General features: G+C 44.8%; 1 protein-coding gene across 1 annotated transcript in view; it reads right to left on the reverse strand.

Annotated features, from left to right (window-relative positions):
* The window catches only part of STK32B (serine/threonine kinase 32B), a 281,505-nt gene that overhangs the window by 127,711 nt on the left and 126,784 nt on the right, over positions 1-27,010 (reverse strand). The gene's annotated exons all lie outside the window — the stretch shown is intronic.

Raw genomic sequence — 27,010 nt, forward strand, 5'->3', positions numbered from 1 at the left:
GAAGCTGACTAGAATCCAGGGACAAGAGAGGAAAAAGTTTGTTTTCCTTTGATGATAGAACCAAACGTTTAAAGAGGTGCCGCAGTATTGAGTACGCGGCTGAGTCGCAGTTTTGTGCACAGCAAAGGCGCACTTTTGCGTACGCAGTTAAAAAAAAAAAAAAGTTGTCATACGGTTGTGTGGTAGTCGCATTATTGTGTATGCGACTGGTCGCACAATAGCGTATACGTACTTCCGGTTGTGCTGCCATGTGTTTAAACAAAGCCGTTGAGGTTTACATTTTTCAATTGTTATCAATATCTGGGTTAACGTTTATATTCCTGCGCAGGAAAAAGTGTGTAACAGTGAGTATTTGTTGGACAAGGTTAAGGGTATCGTATGATCCTTAAGGGCTAGGTGCAAGGGTTAGTCTAGTCGCTCGGTAAGTAGCTTTACCGTTCTATACACAGTAGCAGGTGTACATGTTGTCTTTGTTGTAGAGAAGGTGTGGAAGTTGCCTATTTAAATCTTATCCAGGTGTGGAAGTTGCCTTTCTAAATCTTATCCAGGTGTATGGGCGCAACCTGTTAATATCATCCACAGGTAAGTGAAAGTATCTTGATTGTCTTTCACCAGTTTAAATCTTTATTAAAAATCGTAGGATTTTGTCTCAGAATGGGAGCCATTCAAACAGTAGAGATGTTAGACAATGATGTGCTGCTAATGGAGGCGCCGATCGGATCGGCCCGTCGTATTATGCATACTAAGTACGGTACTTATGCAATAAGGTATTGTGATGTATGGTTTAAAATGACGATGAAGAGTGTTAGACCGTTTCCCAGAATTGGTAGTTTTGATAAGGATGTATTAGATAATGTCCGGGATCACATCAGTTTGATGCGCTCCCGAGAGGAAAGGTCAAATATTGTGAATGTTTAAAATTGTGGCAGCATGAAGGGGATGCGTGGCTTAAAAAATACATTGCCAGAAAATACATCCGCGACGCTAAATTGCAATACGGGCGAGCCGCAAAATGGCGCGTTGTGGACAGTATTGTCAGCAGTTCACGCTCACCTCCCCACCTTATGTGGATGGAGGTGCAAGTACAGTTACCAAAAATACCCATAAAAATTTAACAAGCAATTTGTACCCTCTCTTAAGCAACCATAAAGAAAATGTTTATGATGTGGATGATGAGCCTATTGTAATGTCTGCCATTTCCCATGCTGTGCAAATGATAGATGCTGCATCACCACAATCACGAGTGGTGCCGCCATCTTCATCGGTAACAGCAAAGGAAGTGTTAACACACTCTGCACCCGTAGAGGAAGTTGTTAATACCATACGTAGCAGCAGCAGATTAAACCCCCAGCCAGGTAACCAGGTCAAAGGTAGCAGCGCTACCGGTCTGCATCCCATTCGGACGATAACTGTTCCGAATGGAAATGCAGATGCGAACGCTGTAGTGCCCACGAGGGAAGTAGTAATGCATTGTCCTTGGACAAGAGCAGAACTAAATTCCATCATAAATGATTTCCCCGATCCCAAAAAGGAACTAGCCAAATGTCAAAGATTTTTGAGGAATTTGGGTAGTTCACATGAACCAACTAATAAAGATTGGCATGTGGTGTTAAGGGCCTGTCTACCACGCAATACCGACGTGACAAAATTTATCACGGATTGTGTATTGGATGGTGACGTTCCCTTAACAAACCAAGTAAACCAAGGTAACATTTCCCGCATTGTAACTCAATTGGGTATATATTTTCCAGTAGTAGTTAACTGGAACAAAATTTTCACAATTAAGCAAAAGGAGAGTGAAACTGCAGAAGATTATTGCGATCAGGCTCTGCAGGCTATCACCTAGTACACTGGGATAGAAGATATTAAAGATAGCACTCACCAAAGGGGAATGATAGTCACAGTACTCATGGACGGTCTGAAAGACAACTTAAAGACTCGGGTTCAGACCTCACAACCTGGCTGGAGGGGACTCACAATAGATACAGTCATAGAATCTGCCATAGAACATGATAAAAATATCACAAAGAAGAGAGAGACCCAGAGCGAAAAACTAATGGCTGTCAGTATCCAAGCTCTGGAAGGAATGACAATAACATCACAGCCAACCGACACACCTGCACCCACTCACACACCTGCACCTGAACAATTACACGTCCTCACCAATCCCACACCACAGCAAACACATCCTTACCCCACATATCATACACAACCACAGGCCTCATACTACCCACAAACTTCATACCTCCCACAATACCCTTATCCTTCACACCCTTACCCATACCCACCATCTTTTCCTCTTGCTCAACTCCCACTGCAATCCTTTCATCCAACCCATTCAAAAATATGTTTTAACTGTCACCAAGTGGGACACATAAGTAAGAACTGCAAAGTGAAGAACACCACACATGAACACGAGTTTCCCATGGGTTCATAGGTAACCCCAGTATCTTCTCCCATGCCTTATATGACTGTTTACAATCTTTTCAACCTATCAATGGATCTGTTCTAATGTAAAATGTGGACGATTTATTGTTGTATTTTAGGTCATGTTTAAATGATATTAAACTGTTGTGCTTTATCTCCCACTCACAGGACACAAGGTTGCTAAGGATAAACGGCAGCTATGCCAGGCTAAGGTCGAATACTCGGAATACTATCCAACCCAGTGGCCCAGGCATTATTTAGAGCAGTAGCTATTAATAACAAGATTTAATTGCAGGAACCTGTATGCAGATACTATATCCCTAGAATTATTAAAAATGATAGGGGGACTTATTTTAAAGGTGACCTTTCAAAGAACATGTGTAAGGTGATGGGTAACAGCACTAAGATTATCCCAGACTGTCTTTTCCTTTATTTTCCCCCCTTTGAGATACTGTTCAAACAGGCAGCCTCATGTGAAAATATGATAATGAGGTTACTGTACAGGGTCTCACGAAGATGAATGCGAATAACAGAAATTGAAAGTGTTATTAACTAACATATTTAATGCAAACTGTCATGATGTCAAACCTGGAGAATTTGTTATGATCCAAATTTTTTCTTAGCTCAGGTTGTTTGACTGATCGATGGAAAGGTCCGTATCTGACGATACCACATCCTCCAAGGGTGGCCGAGGAAGATACGTGGGTCCATTCCACTCACTATAGGGAGGTTAACCAACCGGTGGAGATACAAGGCGGAGACAGGGCCAATAACGTGGACCTGTCGATTGCGAGCTTGTGCCGGAAGGATTAAAAAGGTGATGGTGAGATATCTGAGCTAAAGAAATGTGTAGATCAGTGCTTCCAGCAATGGAGTGGTCTGCTGTTGTCATCCTAGTTCTTTCTTCCAGAAGTTTCTGTTGTGATGATCTGTTTGGGGATACCCAGTTTCTGTGATGGGGGACCGATAAAGGAAATATGAGCTGATGGCAGAGTTGATGGAGTGGAGTCAGGAGGAGGAGTGCTATACCAAACCAGGGGAGTGTCTGGCCAATCTTAGTATTGTAATTGTTATGTTATTTGGGAAGAATAGTCCCAGAAGTTATGACCCTCACACATGTTGAAATGCTTAGTATACATAAAAACATACTATCATCATATCTTTACACGCAATATGAACATAGAAGCAAAAGAAATATGATACCTGGTGACATGCATAAAGCCACTCAGTTAATTAGTGAGACAACTGGCTTTCAAGTTTTAGTCGCACTGGATCCCACCAGAATTGCTCGGGGTACATTAAATTTTAGATATATTCAGGAACTTGCTAAATTGATAGATAATATCACTGAGATGTATGATGACACATTCAGGTATACAGGGAGAGAATTGCAAGCGTACAAGAAAGAACTGGTGCAACACAGGCTAGTGTTAAATTATTTAACTGCTGTTACTGGAGGGTACTGCGTAATGTTAGCCACCCAATTTGGAGTAAAATGTTGTACCTATGTCACCAATGATACCAGCGACCCTAAGGAGGTGATAGACCGGAGGATGGATGAAATTCTGCAGGTAAAATGGGAGTTTCGTAAGAACCATAACGCTTCAGTGGCTGAAATAGGGGAGAAGATAGAAGGATGGGTTTCATGGCTGAACCCAGTGAAATGGTTCTCAGGTCTAGGGGAATGGGTCCAGGAAGTGATCGCCAGCATAGGCAAATTCTTGATCCTTATACTAATTGTCATCATAATAATTGGCATATGCGTCTGGTGTGTTCCTATTGTGTTGAAGTGTGGAAAATGTAAAATAGAGTAAAACGAAAGAACGAAACTATGATGGTGGTCAGTAATGACAATATGAATACCGAGGTAAATATAGAACTGCATTACAACCCTGAACTAGGAAATACCATCATTTAATGTATTATATTTAGACATGCATAGAATGTATTATTGAAATGTTATTTTGAAAACACCTCAGATAATGTAAAGTCTAAATTCCCCTTCAAGACTGCTTTTATAAGACTGGTGCATCCCCACACCTTTCACATGATCTTCCAAGATCCGCGGTGTGCATATAATAGTAGTTTTATGTCCCCACTCAGAGACACATTATTGATGGATTAAGTACCACCTTGTGCCATCCCATAATAACACTAAATAATATGTAACTGTAAGCCTACATAAAATTCTAATAGCAGATTATGATAGCCTGTTGTTCGCTATCAAAGGGTGAACTGTCGAAACTGGATTATTGGCTGAGACAAGATCAGTTTAAAATTGAATCGCAGCGACACCATTTTGCGAATGGCCGCCTAAGCGCCATTTTAGATAAACTCACACTTTAGTACATGTGGCGATAATACTATTAGCATCATGCGATTGCATCTGTAACCATCACCATAAGTTACGGCGATTCACCAAAAGCCCATTTCATGACTTTACGTAGTTTGGGTGCTCTGGATAAAGTGTATATTATTATAATTCCCCTGAAGGATATATTTCAGAAATGGCTTTACAGTATGTCAAAATTGGATTGCATTAGCTGAACAGAGCAAATGGCCACGTGACAACTAGCTTGTGTAGATAAGCTTCCTGGATAACGTCTGCTCTCACTCCAGGTGGCCTGGCTAGAATACACACCTTATATTAGCAGGCTTCCTGCAATGAAATAACTTCAAAGCCAAGAGTGTTATCTTAGGTTTGGGTCTTGTAGCTGGGCTAATTTGCATTCACACAAGAGTCTGGGAGAATAAAAGGCTTTTCTTTTGAGCCTGGGAAAGGTGGGGGCTGCTGAGAGAGGGGGCATGTGGAACTATAAGGCTCAGCATTCCACACTGCTAGGTGTTCACTTAGTAAGTGAGATTTAAGGGCACCATTCCTCATACACACATTAATATGCACAATTGCGCTGTTAACTAGTCGCATATTAGCGAATGCATAAGACCTTGTATGAAAACACTGTTTTATTAGCTTCATGCGCACGCATCTGCCCCAAGTTAACTAGCGTCTTTATATCAAACCCCGCATACTCAAACATTACATATCCACATAAAAGGTTTAATAAGCTTTAAGGTATAAGATTTAAGTTTGTTCAGTTAGTATAAATGCTGTGAAATAAAGATTATTTGGTAACTAGGGTTTTATACATGCTAAGTAAGCCGTGTTTGGTTTTGTACTGATGCGTACTCTTTCAACAAAATTCCGGTATTATCGGTGTGGAGATCGCATCATGCATTCTCAACTTATGGACCGCAGAGACTTCAAGCAACAAAATGTATATTATATGAACAACTGTCTATTTGAACCAGCCTGTTAAACGCTCTGTAACAGATGCTTCCCCCATGGGAACCAATGGCATAAGCAACAAACTTCTCTATTGTTCGGTCTATTTCTGTGGGGTATATATGTGTGCTCCAACACTGGGTTCTTAGTCTTCCTGCTGAATGCAGACCGAAAGGTTTCTTGCTGATGCCTATCATCGGGTCCGGAAGCGCTGCGTATGTATACTGTACTTGGGTCTGTATAATTCCTTTGCGCCGAATTGTGTATGGATCAATAGCTTGTAACTGACTGTACTTTTACTTGAATAATACTTTGTGCTTTGGAACCACACGTTCCAAGTCTGGAGTCTTTATTTACTGTATGACTGTGTACGCAAAATAGCGTCATACTTAGAGGTTTATAGGTAGGATTTTAGAAAGTATAGGCAGGGGTATATAGAGGTTCAAATATAGATTCCTTACAACCTCCAAGCATCCTTAGGTGTAGATGGTTGTGCCCCTCCAGAGGTCAGGACTGATGCTAAGTAGCACTGACTGAAGGGGAGGGGATGGATTTATATTTTCTCAGTGAGAGGCAAGTTAGCTACAATTTCATCTCTCTCTCACCTGTCACAGCCACCTCTTATGTAATGCATGTTTTTTGACTGTTTAATCTGGAGCCTGAGTAACAGCAGGTACTGTAAATGTATCCAGTGATTTGTTTTCTTTACACAGATAAAAATCGGGATGACGTTTTGCGATGTATCACGTACAAAAACTATGATTATTCTGGCAATGGGGGGAATTCAATTCAGTGTGATGTTGAATAGCCGCGGGAGGGAGCTCCCAAAGCTATTCAAAACACTGCGTTGTTTGGGCGGGCAAAGGAATTCTTCTCGCACCCCCCTAGGGCAGGGCTGCCGAGAGGGTATGGAGCGGGTACTAATTACCAGGGCCCGGGCTTGCTGGGGGGGCCCAGTGGGGGCCCAAGTCTGGCGCTGCCCCCTCTCCCTCTTACATCAAAGCAGCCCAGCACATGCTGCTGTGTGCTGGGCTGCACTGGGAGACTGCTTGCGGCTGCTATGTAGCAACCACAGCAGCTCCAATGCCTGTGGGGAGAGCGATCACACTGGCTATGCGCCGGGCTGAGGGGCTCACAGCACCGCAAAAACGTATTTATGTTTTTTCGAAGGGGCGTGTCCACACCTCCCGCTACTAGGCCATGCCCCCTTCTTCCCCCAGGTTCGGTGCCCCTGCCCTGGGTATGCGAGGAGAAATCCGGCAAAAGTGCCGGGCGCGCAGCTGTTTCACTGCTTAGCGCGCCGCTAAGAGCCGCGCGCCCGGGACTTTAGTCAGAGAATACCGGTTATCGTGCCTTAACACCCTTGTTAAGTCGCGAGAACCAGCAATCTCCGACATAACAGCACACTGAATTAAATATCTCCAGGAGCTCCCTCCCAGCGCTATTCAATTTGCGTTGAATTGAATTCCCCCCAATGTTACCTTTAATAAATCCAGCAGTTTGTAAGTCTTTTTTTTTTTTTATGAAAAATTGGCCATTTTAACAAATCACACTCCATTAAAATCCCCTACAGCCACAGAGTTGAAAATGGTTCTGTACCTATGTACCGTATATGCAAGGTAGGAAAATCAACACACTTGTATGAAAAGAATTGTATTTACTTCAGCATATGTTGCTGTTAGTGCACTGTTGAATAATTTCTCCCCTAGTTGGTAGGCAGAGGGCAAGTAATGGGAAACATGGCAGCAGGGGGCATGTGAGAGGAAAGCTGGTGGGAAGTTCGGCATGTGGGAGAAAAGCTGTTGGAGATTTTTTTTATGATTTGATTCATACTTTATGTATTGTACAGATATGCAGGCATATCACAGTGACTTTAAACAAGTGCATAATAGTGTCTGTTGCCGGTTTATTGTAGTGTTCCCGCTAGCTTGTTTTAGCTGGGCTCCGCACCCTGCCCTTTTAGCAGCGTGCCGCTAAAACAGCATGCCCTGAGCCTTGCCCACCCAAGGGACACTGCGGCCCGCAGGTGGGAAAAATTGCGGTGATCGATTACTGCCAGGTGAATAGACGCTGTGCGCACGGCATCTATTCACTGTGAGGGGAGAGCTTGGGGGAAGCCCAGCACCTCTGCAAGTGCTGGGCACGCCCCCAAGTGTGACATATTGAAGGTGTGTCCCGAAGACACGCCCCCTCCCCACCCAGCCACACCCCCTTTTCGGGAGCACGAAGGCTCATGCATAGGCTGCCTGCCGACACCCCCAGTGCCCCTGCCCTGCCCGCAGTCTAGCGGGAACACAACATTGTGACAATTTTTTTTTATTTGTCATAAAATCTAACATTTGGAAAACCCTCTCTAGAGATCCTGCGTTTTCCCTGGGCAGCACTGGACATGGTTCTACATCAGACATCAGTAAATGTGCACTGCATCCTTGCCAGCCAGGTTACGGTAAAAGTTATTATTTTTATTTAAAAGTGAAGTGTGTGAAGGCCTGGAAAATGGGTATGGGGAGATGAGGAGGCGGTAGGCTGAAGCTTTGCCTAGGGTGCTGAGAAACCTTGCACTGACCTTGGGTGTACAAATGCCTATATTCTTATGTCTCACAATAGCTTTGAGATGCAGCTTGACAGTGTTAAAATCAAATCATACTTTTTGTACACCTGGTAACAATGTAATGAAGTGTCATACACACATGAAAGAATATTGCATTGGCAGTAATTAAGTCGCATTTTCCATGTAAAATGTAATTAAATACAAACACCTCCACATCTGTTGTTAGTTTCTGCAAAAATCAAATGGGAATACAGTAAGCCATCATCACTGCTGCAGAAGTAAAAACTAAAAGGGGGGGCATAGGTGCTAGGCAAGTTGTGTTGCTTATTCTGTATTCCAATTATAATTATACAATATGTACAATACCCGATGCTTGCCAAAATAAGAGATTCTGCATGCTCAAAATAATTAGAAAGGGGGAAAAAAGATACGTCACCGTAACAATAGAATGCAAGTCATAAATAATCTAAAGCTAGAACAAGTAAAATGTATGCAGTACAAATAAACATATTTATTCTAGATATAAAAGTACATTATGTACATATATAACTTATAGGGAGCTTCCCTATAGGCAGATCGGAGGCATTAAAGTTAACCTTTTGCATATTTTGGACTAGATGATGATTAATGCAAAGTTACTGCTGATGCATCTATATGATAGTTTAAAGGTTACATGTACCATAAAATGTCAAAATACAGACACATCATTCTTCACACAATTGGGACAATACCAGTCAGCTATAGATAAGACGCTGGGCCTGATTCAGAGCCGGACGCTATTTGCGCTCGCTCGTTCAGAAAAAGGGGCCGGATATTTAAATAGAGCGCTCGCTCTTTGCGGTCTGTTGATGCCTCTATTTCTGAGCGAGTGAATGAAATATGCGCTCGCTATTTTGTAAAGACGCCCCCTGGCCGTTCGCATCATACGTCATCTCCGCTATTTATTAGATTAATCGAGTACATCGAAAGGTGTCCGAACTGCTCGCAGTGCTTGTGGTTGGATTTTCCTACCGCAATCATGCGAACAGTTCAGGCTAAGAGACAAAGAAGTGACGTGGTCTATGACGCTGCTTTGTTAATTATGCACTCCCAATAAACGCCCGTTTTGACCGTTTGGCACGCCTGCGTTCGGATCTCCACTCCCCGTTTTCAAGCACATTCCCCTGTTACCACCCACAAACGCCTCATCCTGTCACTCAAATTAGCAGGCACTCGCTATTTTGCGAACACACGATTTCCGAACGCACTGACTGGTTGGCGCATGCGCATTACGACCCATACGCATGCGCAGATGTGCGAACATCGCTGGGAGCGAACGAGCGGCCGCTTATGAGCGGCTCTGAATCAGGCCCTCTGTTTTCCCCTCATTTCAATACATTCATATTTTAGCTGCGAATGAGCCGATTTGTACTAAAGAAGAGATACTTGCTGATTGTGTTTAGTGAAGTTAGTTTTCCCTTTGGGCTACCTTGTATTTAAGTATGTACGTACAGTAGTTCTAGGACTCTCTTGTATTGAGTTTGTGATCTAGATAAACTTTTTGGGGAGGAGAGTATGGCAGGAGGTATCTTTATGTTTATTCGTGTGCAGCTGATGTTAGATGTTCTCTTGACTTCCTTAATAATTGTTAAATAAGTCCACACACTCACTATCAATCTGATTCCAGGGTTGTGCTGTTGACAGCGCGGCATTTAGTGGGACTGTGCTAGGGCCAATGATGGTTTATTTATTCCATGAGAGAGCTCAATAATTCTAAAACCTGGTAAGCATTATTGATTGGTAAGATTGGGGATATTCACATCTTGGGAGAGAGGGTGCTGACAGGTAAGAGGAGGGGCTGTGGCAAACTGGGGCCCCGCCGGACACCTCCAACAAACATGGGCCCGGGTAAGTAGTCCCCTTTACCTCGCCACGCCCCTGGATAGTCACAGTAATATGTAAATTTATCTTCAAAGCTGTTCAGTAACCTTTCAACAGGACCTGGCTTTCAATCTCAATTTTTAGAATTTGTTATGTTTAGAATTAATTAAACTTTCATTATTAATAAACGTTAATCGTTGGTAGAATCAAAGATCTGTCGGAGAGGAGCGTGCTCCTGAGCTGTATCATAACTCCTTGTCATGAAGCCAGCCAGGCACCTCTACCAAGATGGCATCCGAGTGTGGCACTACATTCGCAGCCACACCATCTTTACATATGTACAGCACTTAGCTCCTTAAGGGTGTGAGCAACTATAAAGATGCGTATCCATTAGGTGATGGGGTAACGACAGTACGATTACAACATCGTAATCGTACAGTCGTTCCTCATCCCCTATAGTGCCTACACTGAACGATAGCAGGAACAAGCAGGGCCCACATGTATTTTTCATAAGATAAGTTTTATTTTCAAGGCCTTCTTTTCTAAATACTATATATATATATATATATTTATAAATATATATATATATATTTAGAAATATATGTGTATAAATAATAGATATATAAGTATATATAATGTATATATAATTGTTTTTCGATAGTTCCACCCCTAGTAGCTCCTCTCACAGTTCCTGCACCTATTTTTTCAGAAAAAATAGCCTAGCTCACAGTAACCGGGCCTGTCACTGCTCTTGATGGTCATGCAAACTATAGTTTGGGTGCCCAATCCACTGACTTTTCACACAATTCTGCTTGCCACCTCAGGAGGCTGTGAGCACTCTCCCTCGATTAGAGAACCAATTGAATTGCTCCGTCGGGCTCTCAATAATTAGCACGGCAAACACATAACAATTTAATTCACCCCATTGTGTCTAAACTACAGTGCCTGGTGTGTTGTTCAGCTGACATATAGTTACACTAACACAGAGTCACAATATCCCAAGGTAGTGAATGTCTCTCTGTCTGTTCCACGGCCAATGCATTGTCTATGGCTAGGGACCACAATGAGGCCCCTGCTGGACTTGTTGCACATCACTTAGGTAAATAAATAGTTGATAGTTGTACTGCTGTGTTTATCAAGGAAGCCATAGTCAACACAGTAACACAGACCTAAGGGAACAGATATAGCAATAGGAGGTAGGCTTTATGGTGACCTGTGTGCTTTTCATGCACATCCCAGCAATGGATTTGTTCCAAGGTTCTATTGCCATCTTCAACAGCAGATCAGAACAGATGTTAGCCCATTTTCAGTGGGAACGCTCCAGCACACAAACGTGTGGACAAGTACCAACTACAACTTCTGTAATGAATGAGCCCAGAAACTTCTAGAACTCACAGCAAGTCTTCAGGTATAGCAGCTCCTTTCCCATGGAGTGGTCTGCTCACCAGAACTTAGTTGCCCCCCCCAGTCTCATGTCTGTTCTAGTAGTATAGGCTTACAAACACAAATCACCATTCATTTGGTGCAAGGAACCTAAAACAATAGCTGAGTTTACAAGGTTTACAACTCTAGAACATGCAATGGCTAATTGCCACTGAGACCAATCCCAGTGGCTCAATCAGTCCAACCCTCACAGCACTAGTTAATGAATGCCTGGCAGCTACTCACTTCTGATCGTCCTGAGGCTGTTATTGTTTCTATCCCAGTATCTGTCACTAATTTTCCAGAATCACCAATTCCAGATCCATCATCTACAGCAGTCCAGATTGGCAGAGACCACATTGCCCGTCCAGTCTGGGGCGTTTTAAGAGAGGAGGGGACTCAGGGCCTGATTCAGACCCGCTCGCGAGCACTCGCAAGCGGGACGATGTTGCCCAAGTGCGCATGCGCACGACAGAGGCGGCTCCATCGTGCGCATGCGAGAGACCCTAATAACGATGGCCAAGCCGTCGTTATGGGTCTCGCACCAAAGGGGGCGTGCTGTCGATGGTGATTGACAGCACGCCTCCTTTGGTGGGCGTGCTGGGGGCGTGGCTGCCCAGACGGAGGCGTTCCCATGGGAACGCCTAGCGTCCGGGGCAGGCCCCACTGACATCACTAGTGATGTCAGTGGGAGTGCTTTTGGCTCTGATAGAGCCAAAAGCACTCCAGGGCTTGCGGCAGCGAGACCCTACCGCAAGGGTCTCGTCGCAAGCCCAATGGTCACGATGGTCTTGACCATCGCGACCATCATTTTGGCCGCTCGCTATAGCTGTGGGTGGTCACCCACAGCTATGCGAGCGGCCAGGAGGCCGCTCCAAAGAGGAGGAGGGACAGCCCTGATTCAGACGAGCGCTCTGTCAGAGCATCCGGCTCTGAATCAGGGCCTCAGTGCGTGTCCCCTCCTATCTCTAGCGGTGCCGGGGCTTGGTGCCAGAATCTACTGCACATGCGTGGGTCTCTGGGAAAATTGCGCCCGTGCTATTTTCCCGTGGACAGCAATACTGCTCATGCGCGAGTCACCGGGAAAATGGCCACCACCATTTTCCCAGTGATTTTTGCTGCTCTGCAACACCGGCCCGGCGCTGCAGAGAAGCACTCTAGAGACAGCGGACAGGTAAATATAAAGGCTATATGGGTGCAGGGTGTGCAGTGTGGGTCCAGCTGGACCCAGGGGCCCGTGTGCACCACACACCCTGCACCTATTATAGATACGTCCCTGCGTCCAGTCCATAAAGTCTCCTAGGAAGCATCTCCAACAAACATTTTCTTCAGGTAGTAGGGTATACAACAAATCCCTGAGTCTATTAATCAAAATCTTCCACGTGAATATTAGGAAAATAAATATTATGTCCCTGCGATAAGCAGGAAATCATAACCAGGCAATTGTAACCTTTAATAACAGTGCTTGGTATTTACCTTTGTGCCATACAGATATTTTATTTTCTCTATTTAATTGTCTAACAGAGATAATAGGACATGAATGTATAATAATATTTTTACTGCAGTACATTATCTAGCTTTGATAAAAGTGTTAATAAGCCTGCTTCTAGCTACCGTGCACTGGAGAGACGTAATTATTGCATTTTCCAGTAAAACACGGTGTGACTATATTATTACATTTATTCAATTAATGCTTTATAAAATAACAGTGGATAACAAAAGATATGGACCAATGCCTGTCAAGCTGGAAAAATGTAGAATAGTTCTGTGAGACGGTCTGTGAGTCATGTTTGTTTTGGGTCATCAATTTATTTTTTGCCTTTCGCTTTTAGGGGCCTATTCATTAACAATAAATTGCCTATTACATATGTGGATATGCTAGTTTCTGCATGTTTTTGGTAACAGGTCCATGTATTATTAGGCGCCCGATGGGGCCGCCTAATATTCAGAAAGTGATGCCTGTGGAACCTATACCATCTTCTGATGCCATTGGTTATCAGAGCTCTGCTCCTTTGTGAAGGAAGTCTGGGTTGCAAAGAAGGATCTGATCAGATCCCCCCGCCCAAGTGCCCCCTGAGGCCATGAGCTTATGTAGGCACACTGGGCTGGATCGACAGTATTAAGTATCACTGCTAATTCAGTAGCAGGATTAGGAATCATGGGGACAGCTGTATTTTGGATCAGCTAATCCTGCACCAGAAGAATGCTGAATTGTTTCTGTAGTTAAGTATCCGACACCGTACCTCTTGGTCAGTTAGATACTTATTGGGGTCAAACAGAACTCAAATAATGAATAGGCTGCTGAAATGAGAAAAGTGATAATAAAGTCCCCCCTCTACCCCCCCCCGTAAAAACAGCCACCCCAGAGACAGTATGGAAGATGCAGCCGTGTAGCAGCTTAAACAGCTGATATGATTTGAGTGGCTGGAGCTTGTAGGATGTGATGTGGCCTACGGGTCATGCAGCAGCCTTGAGGGCTGGAAGTGACTTGGCTGACTGTGGCCTGTGGGTCAGTAAGACGAGGTGCGGCCTCTGGGCCGGTAGCAGCCTTGAGGGCTGGAAGTTCCTTGGCTGACTGTGGCCTCTTGACCTGGAGATAAGATGCGGCCTCTGGGCCGGTAGCAGCCTTGAGGGCTGGAAGTGCCTTGGCTGGCTGTGGGCTGTGGGCCTGAAGATGAGATGCGGCCTCTGGGCCGGTAGCAGCCTTGAGGGCTGGAAGTTCCTTGGCTGACTGTGACCTGTTGCCCTGGAGATGAGATGTGGCCTCTGGGCCGGTAGCAGCCTTGAGGACTGGAAGTTCCTTGGCTGACTGTGGCCTGTTGCCCTGGAGATGAGATGCGGCCTCTGGGCCGGTAGCAGCCTTGAGGACTGGAAGTTCCTTGGCTGACTGTGGCCTGTTGCCCTGGAGATGAGATGCGGCCTCTGGTCCGGTAGCAGCCTTGAGGGCTGGAAGGGCCTTGGCTGGCTATGGCCTGTGGGCCTGAAGATGAGATGTGGCCTCTGGGCCGGTAGCAGCCTTGAGGGCTGGAAGTTCCTTGGCTGACTGTGGCCTGTTGCCCTGGAGATGAGATGCGGCCTCTGGGCCGGTAGCAGCCTTGAGGGCTGGAAGTGCCTTGGCTGACTGTGGTCTGTGGGCCTGAAGATGAGATGTGGCCTCTGGGCCAGTAGCAGCCTTGAGGGCTGGAAGTTTCTTGGCTGACTGTGTCCTGTTGCCCTGGAGATGAGATGCGGCCTCTGGGCCAGTAGCAGCCAAAGGAGGCTGGAAGGCCCTTGGCTGGCTGTGGCCTGTGGGCATGAAGATGAGATGTGGCCTCTGGGCCGGTAGCAGCCTCTGGGCTGAGTAGCAGCCTTGAGTGCTGGAAGACTTGGCAAGATGACGCTGAGATGCGCTGAGTGCCGCCGGGATGACACTAGCAGCAGTACATAAGATTGCTTACACAGGACGCTGAGATGCGCTGAGTGAGGCCGGGATGACACTAGCGGCAGTACACAAGATTGCGTACACAGGACGCTGAGGTGCGCTAAGTGCCGCCGGGATGACACTAGCGGCAGTACACACAATCGCGTACACCGGTGTACGACCTGTGCCGCCGGGTTGACACAAGCCGCTGGACGCTGGGCTGCGCACTCTGGACACTGAGTGCGCTCTGTGCCGCCTGGATGACACAAACGGCAGGGGGCAGTAAAGCAGACCGTCAATGCCAGAACCGTAAACACGTGAAATGCTCTCACCGACATCAGAGCAGTGTTCACAGCAGAAGGATATGGACGCAGGAGCCAATTCGGACTGATCCCAGAATGATGTACAGGAGGTAGGCTAATGCTGGCCAGGCGTTCGCTTTGCACATCATTAGCAGTGCAGCAGGCAGCCCTATCCGACACCTAGGGGTTGCAGCCGATCCAATCACAATCCCGCAAATCTAGGTAGGAGCCGCCGCTGGTAATAAGAAAATTTAGCTCCAGCAGCTAGAGGCCAATGTCAGACTACCTCATCTATTTGCTCATTTCTACTAAATAGAAATAACATATTGAAGTGCTTGAACCACATCTACATAATCCGTGGCTGGCTGTTCATAGTTCCTATGCCATTATATTTATTCTAAATAAACTAGTAAAGTTTTTTTCTCGATGGCAAGTGATACAGTATATGACTGTGACAGAGAGTAACCTTGAGAAATTCTTCAAGTCACATCCTACCGAAGATTTTTTCTGGTGACTGAGCATGTACATCAAATAAATGTCAAAGTAAAGCATTGCTCACACACATGTATAATGAATGAGGTTCTGCCGCTCTCCTCTACAGTGCAAGGGTTGTTCACCAATTTCCATTGTAACTTTGTCCTTCTTGATCTACACACATCCCCAAAGTTCCAGACTAAGGCTAAATTCTCTAATCCAAATTCAAGAATGCAAAGAAAGCTGGATCTAAACACCCAGCCTGACAGAAGAAATCCTGTGTGAATGGAAAAATAGGGCGCATTTGTTTGTGAAAGATGGAAACCGTCTCACCCCAAGGAACACGATGAGAATGCAGCAGCAGCAGAATATATACTAAGTAGAAGATTGGAAAGGTTTCTGCCCTTTTTCATTTGCAGCACAAATCAACGAGATCCCGTTACCCAGATTGTGCTCTGACATATTTTACAGGGAAAAACTTTGTATTGCAATTTAGAAGTTTTTCGAGCATTACCCCTTGTAATCTCCCAAAGCAACAGACGTGGGTCAGATTGTCATTGAGCCTTGGAGAGACATCAGGAGATACAGCTTTTCTCTATCCTACAGGGAGTAAATAATTCACTGACTGAAACAAGGAAAGGTTGCTGTCAATATTTTAATCTAACTAGGCTAATCCAGCAGAATAGCTGTGTAAGCAAACAATGGGTTAATATATTTTGATTTATGCTTCAGGGGCTCACATGTTCTCTGTCACCTTTCCAGATTTACAACACATATGTATATGGGTCTCAGAAGAAGCAATCTACCTTTCCTTATTGCCCACTTAAAAGCTCAAAAGATCTCAAAAGGTTGTGATATTCATTTGGCTAGAAAGGGCCATATTTAAGGTTTTACAATTTTTTTTACAATCTTTACAAGTTTCTGTATATTCTTTATAGGAAGTTAAATTAAATCATTACTTTTCCCTAAGTCATATTTGAGGAGACCTCTGCTTAAATTTGTAATAACTGTAATTAATAACTTTACAATGGTTAGTGGCCCTGATTCAGAGCCGGACGCTCTGACAGGGCGCTCGCTCTGAATCAGGGCCGTCCCTGCTACTTTTTGGAGCGGCCTCCTGGCCACTCGCATAGCTGTGGGTGACCACCCACAGCTATAGCGAGCGGCCAAAATGATGGTCGCGATGGTCAAGACCATCGTGACCATCGGGCTTGCGACGAGACCCTTGCGGTAGGGTCTCGCTTCCGCAAGCCCTGGAGTGCTTTTGGCTCTATCAGAGCCAAAAGCACTCCCATTGACATCACTAGTGATGTCAGTGGGGCCGGCCCCAGACGGTAGGCGTTCCCATGGGAACGCCTCTGTCTGGGCAGCCACGCCCCCGGCACGCCCACCAAAGGGGGCGTGCTGTCAATCACCATCGACAGCACGCCCCTTTTGGTGCGAGACCCATAATGACGGCTTGGCCGTCGTTATTCGGGTCTCATGCATGCGCACGACGGAGCCGCCTCCATTGTGCGCATGCGCACTTGGGCAACATCGACCCGCTTGTGAGCACTCAACGCTCGCGAGCGGGTCTGAATCAGGCCCTGTGTCCCATAGGGAACCTACAGGTATAATGCATCTCCCCAAGAAAAAATCTATATATATATAAAATCAAATGTCCTGACTGACTCACTGACTCATCAATGCCCAGTTCAAACCCCTGGGCAGATTGAAAATCGGGGAGTATATTCATTCCATGACGTATGTGCCCACTAAGCAGGGATTTTTCAAAATTCGACTCCTAAAGGGGTGGCTGCAGCACAGTGCAATATTCAAACACAGGGGAATGTGTTACAAAACAGGTGACGGAGGGAATGTCAAATGTGTTACTATGTGGTGAGGGAAAGGAATCTGTTGCAACATGGGCGAGGGAGGGGAATGCATTAGTACAGGGGTGAGGAAAGGAATGTGTTACTACAGAGGTGAGAAAAGAAACTGTGTTACAACACCAGTGAGAGGGGAATGCGTTACTATAGAGGTGAGGGAGGGGAATGTGTTACTACACAGAGGAGGGAGGGGAATCTGTTACTATAGAGATGAAGGAAGGAATGTGTTAATACACAGGCATGAGGGAGGGTGTGTTACTACACAGGTGAATGATGGGAATGTGTTACTATACAGGTAAGGGTGGGGAATGTCAAATATGTTACTACGGGGTGAGGAAAGAGAAGAAGGGAATGTGTTACAACATGGGCGAGGGAGGGGAATGTCAGATTTGTTACTACAGAGTGAGGGAAGGAAAGAAGGGGAATGTGTTACTACAAGGGTGAGTGGGAGTAATGTGTTACTCCAGAGGTGAGGGAGGGGAATAAGTTACTACAGTGGTGAGTGAGGGTAATGTGTTACTACAGGTGTGAGGTAGGGATTGTGGACCTCATTCAGAGTCAGTCGCAAGTGCTGAGCGCTCGCAACTGACTCGATGTTTTGGTCCTGTGTACGAGCAGCGGCCGCACTGCGCGTGCGCAAGCCCCGGAGCGAGAGAGAAACTCTCTCGCTCTGGAGCTCACTACAAAAGGGCGGCTATCGATGTTGATCGACAGCTCGTCCCGTTTTGTAGGCGGGGCAGGGGGGTGGTTACATAAACGGAGGCGTTCCTGACATCAGCAGTGATGTCAATGGGGAGTTTCCTGCTCGATCAGAGCAGGAAGCTCCCTGGGGCTTGCAGTTGCCGAGACCCACCCTTAGGGTCTCGTCGCAAGCCCCGATGGTCAAGACCATCGCGACCATCACCCTGGTCGGACACTAAGCTGTTGGTGGTAACCCACAGCTTAGCTAGCGACCAGGAGACCGCCCCAAAAAAAGAAGCGCCCGCCCTCATTCACAGAGAGCGATCGCTTCTTGCGACCGCCTCTGAATGAGGGCCTGTATCTCTACACAGGTGAGGGAGGGGAATGTCGAATGTGTTACAACATGGGTGAGGGAGGGAAATGTGTTTCTACAGAGGTGAGCAAGGATAATGTGTAACTATAGAAGTGAGGGAGTGGAATCTGTTAGTACACAGGTGAGGGAGGGTAATGTCTTACTATAGCAGTGAGGGAGGGGATGCATTACTATAGATGTTAATGATTAATTTGTTACTGGAGTGGTGAGATGGAAATGGAAACAGTAAATATCTAAGATCCACCCGGGTTTAACTAAGTACATCAGCTAGTATAACATAATCATGTTTCAGATACATTTGTGCAGAAAAATCACAAATGTATATGAAACATGTTTGTTATTGTCATATATGTGCTATATTTTAGGATAACGTTATAATACTGTATTTTTAAACCAATTACTGCATCGCAGCTGTTTTTGAGCATTGTGTAATAGAATATTAGCATTTTAGCACATTTCTGGGGAGAGATGTTTGAATAAGGATGAAAGCTTTAAAAATAATTTTAGAAATTGTCAGTTTCTTCAGCTCAGACTTCTACTGATAAATTGTACAAATCTCCTAGCCTTGTCTAGGCTGCATCATATGGAAAATAGTATGCGAGTGTCTATTTCTTATGCTTTATTTCTGTTTTATTTAAAGAAACTGTTTTGAATTTTTATTTCTATATGGAATTTCTTTTCTAAAATTATCATTTGACAGGCAATTTTGTTATATTATACACCAATTAATGTCTTGTGTTCTTAAGGGGCACATCCACTAGCAGACATAGAAATTACTGCACGTTTACGACATTGTAATCGTGCAGTCATTTCACAGTCTGGTGCTGTGCCTACACTGAGTGATCAGTTGTTCAGTGTAGGCATATCAATCATCCCCTAACATGCTCAACCTGATGTTATCGTCAGGTTGACCAGGATGTTCGGGCGATGATTGATGTTTGAAACGACCAGCGGGAGCGCACATCACTGGTCGTTTCCGACATTTACATCCCCGATGTGTGCCCGATTACTGAACGATTGCACGATTACGATGTCGTAATCGTGCAATCGCTCTATGTTATCGGGTAGTGGATACGCGGCATTAAGTAATTCATGTATCAGATAAAGGTTTGTTTTTAAAACATATGCAATTTTTACTTTGCAGTATTTCAGATTTCTTTAGGGAGAAAATGAAGACTTCCTAAGCTAAGGAATACAGGGCCTAATTCAGACACGCTCGCGAGCGCTGAGCGTTGTGGTGTTGTCTCGTCTGCCTCTAATAGAGCCGGAAGCTCACCACTGACTTCACGAGTGTAGTGAGCCCCGGAGCAAGAGAATTTCTCTCTCGCTCCGGGGCTTGCGCGCGCACAGTGCGGCCGCTGCGCGTGCGCAAGGCCTCAACATCGACCCGATTGCAAGCGCTCAGCGCTTTTGGATAGCGCGATATGCACGTATGCTCGAAAACTTTTCAACCAAACATGACTTTTTGCACCTAATTGGTTGAATACGTCCCTAGATCTGCAGATGAATGATTGTTCTGTGTATGGACCTCTACGATAGGGAAGCCAGAAGGCAATTCAAATTTAAAGTAGGGATGTGCAGGCTCGGTTTGACTCGGATTTACTCGGATCTTATCGCCACTTTACCGCAAATTCGGATTTATTATATTGGCTATCCAAAACACATGATAGGCGATAGCCAATAAAATGCCGTTTAAAGATCCGAGTAAATCCGAGTAAAACCGAACCCGCTCACCCCTAATTTAAAGTGTGTCCTTTTTATGGTCAGATTTATGGGGTCCTTTAACATCTAAGGGGCGGAGTTTTGGCACTGTGTTTCAGGTTTATAATAGTGATTTTCTGGTTGGGAGGTCTGTTGCCTCTTTGGATGTTCCCACACCCCCAACCATGTTATTGTGATTTTCGTCTTTATTGTTTTGTGGGAAAGAACAGTAACAGCAGGTGTCTTGTTGTAGGTCTTGAGGTGCTCTCCCAGCCAATACACGGGTTTAGGTTGATTCTACCCTACTGGGGTCAGTGACACTACTGGGCCTTTTTGTGTGTCGTTGACAGGGGAGTTTAGATACCTTGAGTTGTTGGCGATGAGCTGCCATTTGGTTTCCATCTTAACCTTGAGTTGTTGGCAGTTGCGTTCCTCCCTGCGGTGACACCCGGTGCGGGGAGGGATGCCATGCGTGCGGCAGCACCGAAAAGGGGGCGTGGCCTTGTGGACAAGGGGCTTTACCTCGCGGACAGGTGGCTTGGCCTCGCATCCCGAACCCCGTCCCTGGCCTATGGTTATCATCACTGGGGTGGTGGGGGGTGCTGGAGGTGCGGAGTGCCGGCTCCCTCACTGTGACAGGAGCCGAGTGATGCACTTAATGCTACAGTGCAGCACCCAGCTCCTGTCACTGAGGGGGAGCCAGCACCTTGGTGTCACTGTCACCTCTCAGCGGGTGACACCTGGGTGCGGCCTGCACCCCCCGCTCTCCCTTGTGACGACACTGGATGTTGGAGATGGGCTGACAGTTGGCTCTCTATCTAATGGTGCGTACACACAGTACGATTTTAATGAACGATATGAACGATAATGATATCGATCAACAATAAATCATTCATATCATTCATTTTTATGCAACGAATGATCAACGAACGACTAACTATGCGCGTTCCTGCATGGACAATAACGATATCTATGGTCATCCGTACATGCAGGCCAACTTGGACGATAACACGATTTACATGTTAAGAGATGATTTCACTGAAATATCAATCATTGATATCTATTATAGATATCAATCAGTGTATGCACCTAAAATTGTTTGCCCTGCACTACAGAAAGTTGAATGGAAATCTATCAGCGATATCGTTGGTTGTGCGGTTGTACCGTGTGTATGCACCATAAGACTTAAGTTGTTGTTGATGGGCTGGCAGTTGGTCCTTTCTAATCCTGGAGTTGTTGGCGATGAGCTGACAGCTGGCCCTCATTTATGCCTGGAGGTGTTGGCGATGTGTTGACAGTTAGTCCCCATCTTGGCGATGAGCTGGCAGTGGGCCCCCATCTAAGCTTTGAGTTGTTAGTGATGAGCTGGCAGATGGCCCTATCTTATGCTTGGCATACACTGTCAGATAAATTGCCTGGCAGACCTATAAACATTTTATCTAACAAACTGAAACCATCATATATCATACACATACACTGAGATATATCAGTGTATGGCCGTTATAACTGCACTCCTTTAAAGGGAAGGAACATTTCCTCAATCCTCCACTGTGAAGGAACAGGGGATATTTAGGCAGTCGGTCGTGGCAGTACATACACTGCCACATGGAGCCGACTAATTATCAAATCTTTTGGACAAGCTGGACGATTTCAGCATATCTGACTGACCGTTAGTGGTCATTTACAGCAATACACTGTACAATTATCTGGGTGATCCACCTACTGTAATATCCTGCGGATTGGGTAGATAATTGTATAGTGTATGCTCAACGTTACCCTTGAGTTGTTGGCGACGGGCTGGCAGTTAGTTCCCATTGACAATTTGTATTGGATTATTTGGTAAAATGACGATACTGTGTCTAGGGCCGTTCTTTCCTCACCACCATAACTTTTCTCTCATTTCAATAAATAATTAAATACAGCGGATCCTTTTACCCGTCAGTTTGTCTCTGTGTCTTTAATGCAGATATGTTTTTTCCTCTATTCACCTGGTGTAGATATGTAGGCTGATATCAACCAATAGGAAGTTTATGGTTTACAGAAAACGGCTGAAAAAAAGGACAGAATTGTTCGGTTTGATTATCAAAACTGCTCTGTCCCCCCAACGCCATTCAGCGAAAACCAGACAATGAATGGAGATTTCTTCCAAACACCATGCTGATGTCAGAGTGTCCCTCTAGAGTTTTTGGGGTCTTTCTAACTCTCTTCTATTTCATATAGTTATATTTCATTTACCCAACAGGGAGCACCTACCCTGCCTCAAAATGTTACATGTAATATATACTACTATGGGCCGTATTCAATTTGAGGCAAAAAGTCCGTTTTCGTCGAAAACTTTTCGCCGATGACGTCATTTTCGCCTGTTTGGCTTTTAGCCCGTATTCAATTTGGAAGACTTTCTGCCTAGGCGGAAAGTCAATGCAATCTAATAGGCGAAAAAGTATCGCCTATGAATAGCCGGCGGAAAAAAGTTGAATTGGGGTTTAGGGGTGCAACGTTGCGGGAACCCCCGTGCAGCCTTCAGACAATCCCCCAAAGGTAAACTATGTCAAAAAAAAATTAAAAAACCACTTAAGGATACCCAAAAAAACACTTTGAACGTGGCAAAAAAATAAATAAATTGGGGGACAAAGTTAAAAACTAGCAAACTTGACTCTGGGGGGTCCCCAAGTATGCCCTAGGTGTTTTTTTCATTGCAGCTGCTTGTGGAAGGTGGGTTTTTCACAATTTTTTCAACTCACTTTAGCAACTTTAAAATATGCTGAACCCCATTTTCAAGTACCCCAAATTTGCTGGGCATAGTTATTTTTCCCTAAAAAAACTTCTAAATGCTCTTCTGCATCACCTCATTCAAAGCCGCATTTATGCACCAGCCGCGGCTATTAGAAACCTGACTTCCTTCAGAAGATAAAAATGGGGGTACCCTTTGTCATCCCCTATGTCTACACATCTTTAGGGTGGTCCCTGGATTATTTCAGTCAGTCAGCACAAGCCAGTGATCTCGGGGGAGTCGGGGACCCCCCAAAGAAGGGTCCCCCCCCTCCCGAGCACCACAGGCTTACGCTGAATCCCGGGGCTCTTCCCCATATTCCTGGAGCGGTGGGTATGGGGGTAATGGGTGGGCCAAATAATGCAAAACTATTGTATTTTACAGTGGAACTACAAATGCCAGCATGCCTGCCAATTTTGCACTTGTGGAACTACAAGTGCCAGCAGACATGCGGCACCTGTAACTTCACTGTAAAAGAAATAGTTAAATAAAGACAAAACACACACACCGTGATTAGTATAACTTTATTACACTTTATTACACACACCTACCCATTCACACATACTTACCTATTCCAGATGTTTCTGTCCCCTTGTCCAGTAGAAAATCCTTAATGAATGGCTTTGCAAACAAAAAACCATACTCACCTATATCCTGGCGCTGGTCTCCGCAGTAATCCATGAACTTGGCAAAACAAAAAAACGAGTTCACGATCCACGTACCCAGGATCTGTATGTGTGTTTCCACTCCACAGCTGATGGGACTGCACGGAACTTGCACATCCCGTCAGCCAATCAGCGGCCGCGCTGACTGTAGAGCGGCCGCTGATTGGCTCTGGCTACTGACAGTTCCCACGTGGGAACTGTCAGGTGGGAACTGTCACGTGGGAACTGTCAGTAGCCGGAGCCAATCAGCGGCTGCTCTACAGTCAGTGTGGCCGCTGATTGTCTGACGGGACGTGCAAGCTCCGTGCAATCCCGTCAGTTGGCATTCGGGAGGGATCTGTATGTGTGGCAACGCGACTAAAAACGAGTGTGATGCAAGGTCATACTTCTGCAAATGGCACACCAAAGGCATGCACACAGAAATGCGGCGTGGGCTTGTGACAGCTAGGCCACACCCAATTTTTTGAGAGCGCGCCTACGGCGCGCGCATGCTGTCTGTCTTTTGTTTAGCTACATATATTTTTCAGTGCTTTGCCTCTGACAGGTTAGCCAACCCAGTACTCACACTCCCTTACTGTGATACCACACCCCCTCACGATGAGGCAACGCCCACTCCACAATATTACTGCTTCGAGGGGGGGCGCATTTTGACTGCTCACACTGGGAGCCTCAAAGCCTACAAACTGCCCTGGGTATAGGCAAGTGTGTGTGAATGGGTAGGTGTGTGTAATAAAGTTATACTAATCACGGTGTGTGTATTTTTATAGTCTTTATTTAACTATTTAATAACTATTTATTTCACAGTGAAGTTACAGGTGCCACATGTCTGCTGGAACTTGTAGTTCCACAAGTGCAAAATTGCAGGCATGCTGGCATTTGTAGTTCCACTGTAAAATACAATAGTTTCACATTATTGGTCCCCCATTACCCCCATACCCACCGCTCCAGGGGATTGGGGAAGAGCCCCAGGCTTCAGCGTAAGCCTGTTGTGCTCGGGAGGGGGGACCCTTCTTTGAGGGGTCCCTGACTCCCCCCAGATCACTGGCTTGCGCTGACCGACTTGGGATGCTAATGCTTTGGACCTGGAGCCCTGGTGATTGGGTCTCCGGGCTGTGGCATTACACCCCAGTCGGTTGGGTCTGGTGCTGGTCTTAAATATAGGGGGATCCCCACGTCTTTTTTTCCCCCTATATTTAAAACCAGGACTGGTCCCTGCAGACTGGTGTTGGGTAAAACACAATGGGAATTTTCGGGAAATATTACATAGACCCCCCCTAAAGATGTGTAGACATAGGGGATCACTATGGTTACCCCCATTTTTATCTCATGAAGGAAGTTGGGGTTTCAAATAGCTGCAGCTGGTGCATTTTTGCAGAATTTGAAAAAAATGCGTTTAGGGATTAAAAAATATGCTAGCACCCATTTTCATGTACCCCAAATTTGATGGGACGACTTTAAAAAAAAAAAAAAGCTAAGTGCTCTTCTGCATCACTTCTTCAATGTCGGGGAAAAAAACACATGCCGCGGCTATTTAAAAACCCGACTTTCTTTTGCAGGCAAAAACGGGGGTACCCATAGTGATCCCCCTGGTCTAGACATCTTTAGGAGGGTCCTACAATTATTTCCCGAAAATTCCAGGTTTTTTTTGCCGATCCAGGTTTCGTCGGTTCCTGATTTCGTCTACTTTCAAATTAAAAACGGGGATATAGCTGGCACGCGCACGAAAAGTATTTGCCTCCAAACTGGCGATGGAGACGAAAATTAGATTTCGACAGCAGAGGCGAAAACGCCGCTTCAAATTGAATACGGGCCTATATTGGTTATTTGTCCAATGACACTTAAATATATCCAGTGTGGCTAAGAACCCTTTCTTTGGTGTACAAGGATAAAATATCAGCAGACCACTACTAGAGACATACTGTACAACACAAACACTTCAATAATTTTAAAAAATCAGTAAGTAAAATTACGTACTTCTATAATGTGGTCAGGGAGGTTACCTACAAAGTAAGTATTACTGTGGTCATATAATTAAGACCTATGAAATGTGGACAATAGGGAGTAACAATATATAATCACAAGAAAAACAGACTGAACTAGATTTAGCTGTTACTACCTTTGGATCACATTGGAAGTCCCTCTAATAAGGTATTTGGACTGCTGTAGTTTCTGCTGCTATAAGGAAGTATGTATATACTATATATGTTTTTAATTATTACACTTTTGAAAAATCAAGAGACTACTTGGTCCTCTGGCATCTCCGCACAAGCTAGCTATTAGCGTACCACAGAACTGTCACTGCATTGTTATGTAAACCGGTCTCTTCAATTTTCAAAATTGTACCAATTAATAACACAGCAGTCCATGTGCCCTGTTAGAGGGTCTTCCAATGTGTTCCAAATGTAGTAACAGCTAATTCTGACAATTTCAGTCAGTTATTCTTGTGATTTAATACTGTTACTTCCTATAAATATTTGCCCACATTTCGTAACTCTTAATTATATGAACGGGGTAATACTTACTTTGTAGATTAGTTTGCTGATCTCATTATATAAGTAGGTGATTTTATGTACTGATTTTTGATTTATTAAAGTGTTTGTGTTGTATGTCTGTATGTCCTTGGAAGTACAGATTTTTTTTCTCCCTGTATGAACTAAAAGTCACATTTTATTTAATTTATTCTCAAACAAATGTAATATTAAGAGTGCCATATAAAGGATCCATCTTCCTCTCTCCTGCTAACAAATGGGAGCAACAATATGCTTTAAATTTTGAATCTTACAGTTTGCTACAGTTTGTGTTGTACTCATATACCTCGTACTATAACTCAGGATCCTGTGCCATATATTGCAATGCTCTCTGTATTGTAAGGTGATAAATAAGTTTCTCTCTGTATTGTATAGTGGTCATTGGGATGTTGTCTATTGATTGGTGGCAACTAGAATGCTCTCTATATTTTATAGCATTCACTAAGATGGTCTCTGTATTGTATGGCAGTCACTGGGATGGTCCTGTATTGTATCATGTTCTCTATGAGGTTCTCACTATTGTATTTTGGTCACTAGGATGCTCTCTGTGTTGTATACTGTTTACTAGGATGCACTCTGTATTGTATATCATTCTCTGAGATGCTATTGCATATAGGTCCCTAAAATGCCTGCTATTTTTGTGCCTCTATCTTACATAGCATGTTGCTTTGGCCTCACCTAACACCAATGTGGCTAGATATATGT

The sequence above is a fragment of the Taudactylus pleione genome, unplaced genomic scaffold (genome assembly GCF_031769625.1).
Source record: "Taudactylus pleione unplaced genomic scaffold, aTauple2 ptg001408l, whole genome shotgun sequence".
Taxonomy (NCBI): Eukaryota; Metazoa; Chordata; class Amphibia; order Anura; family Myobatrachidae; genus Taudactylus; species Taudactylus pleione.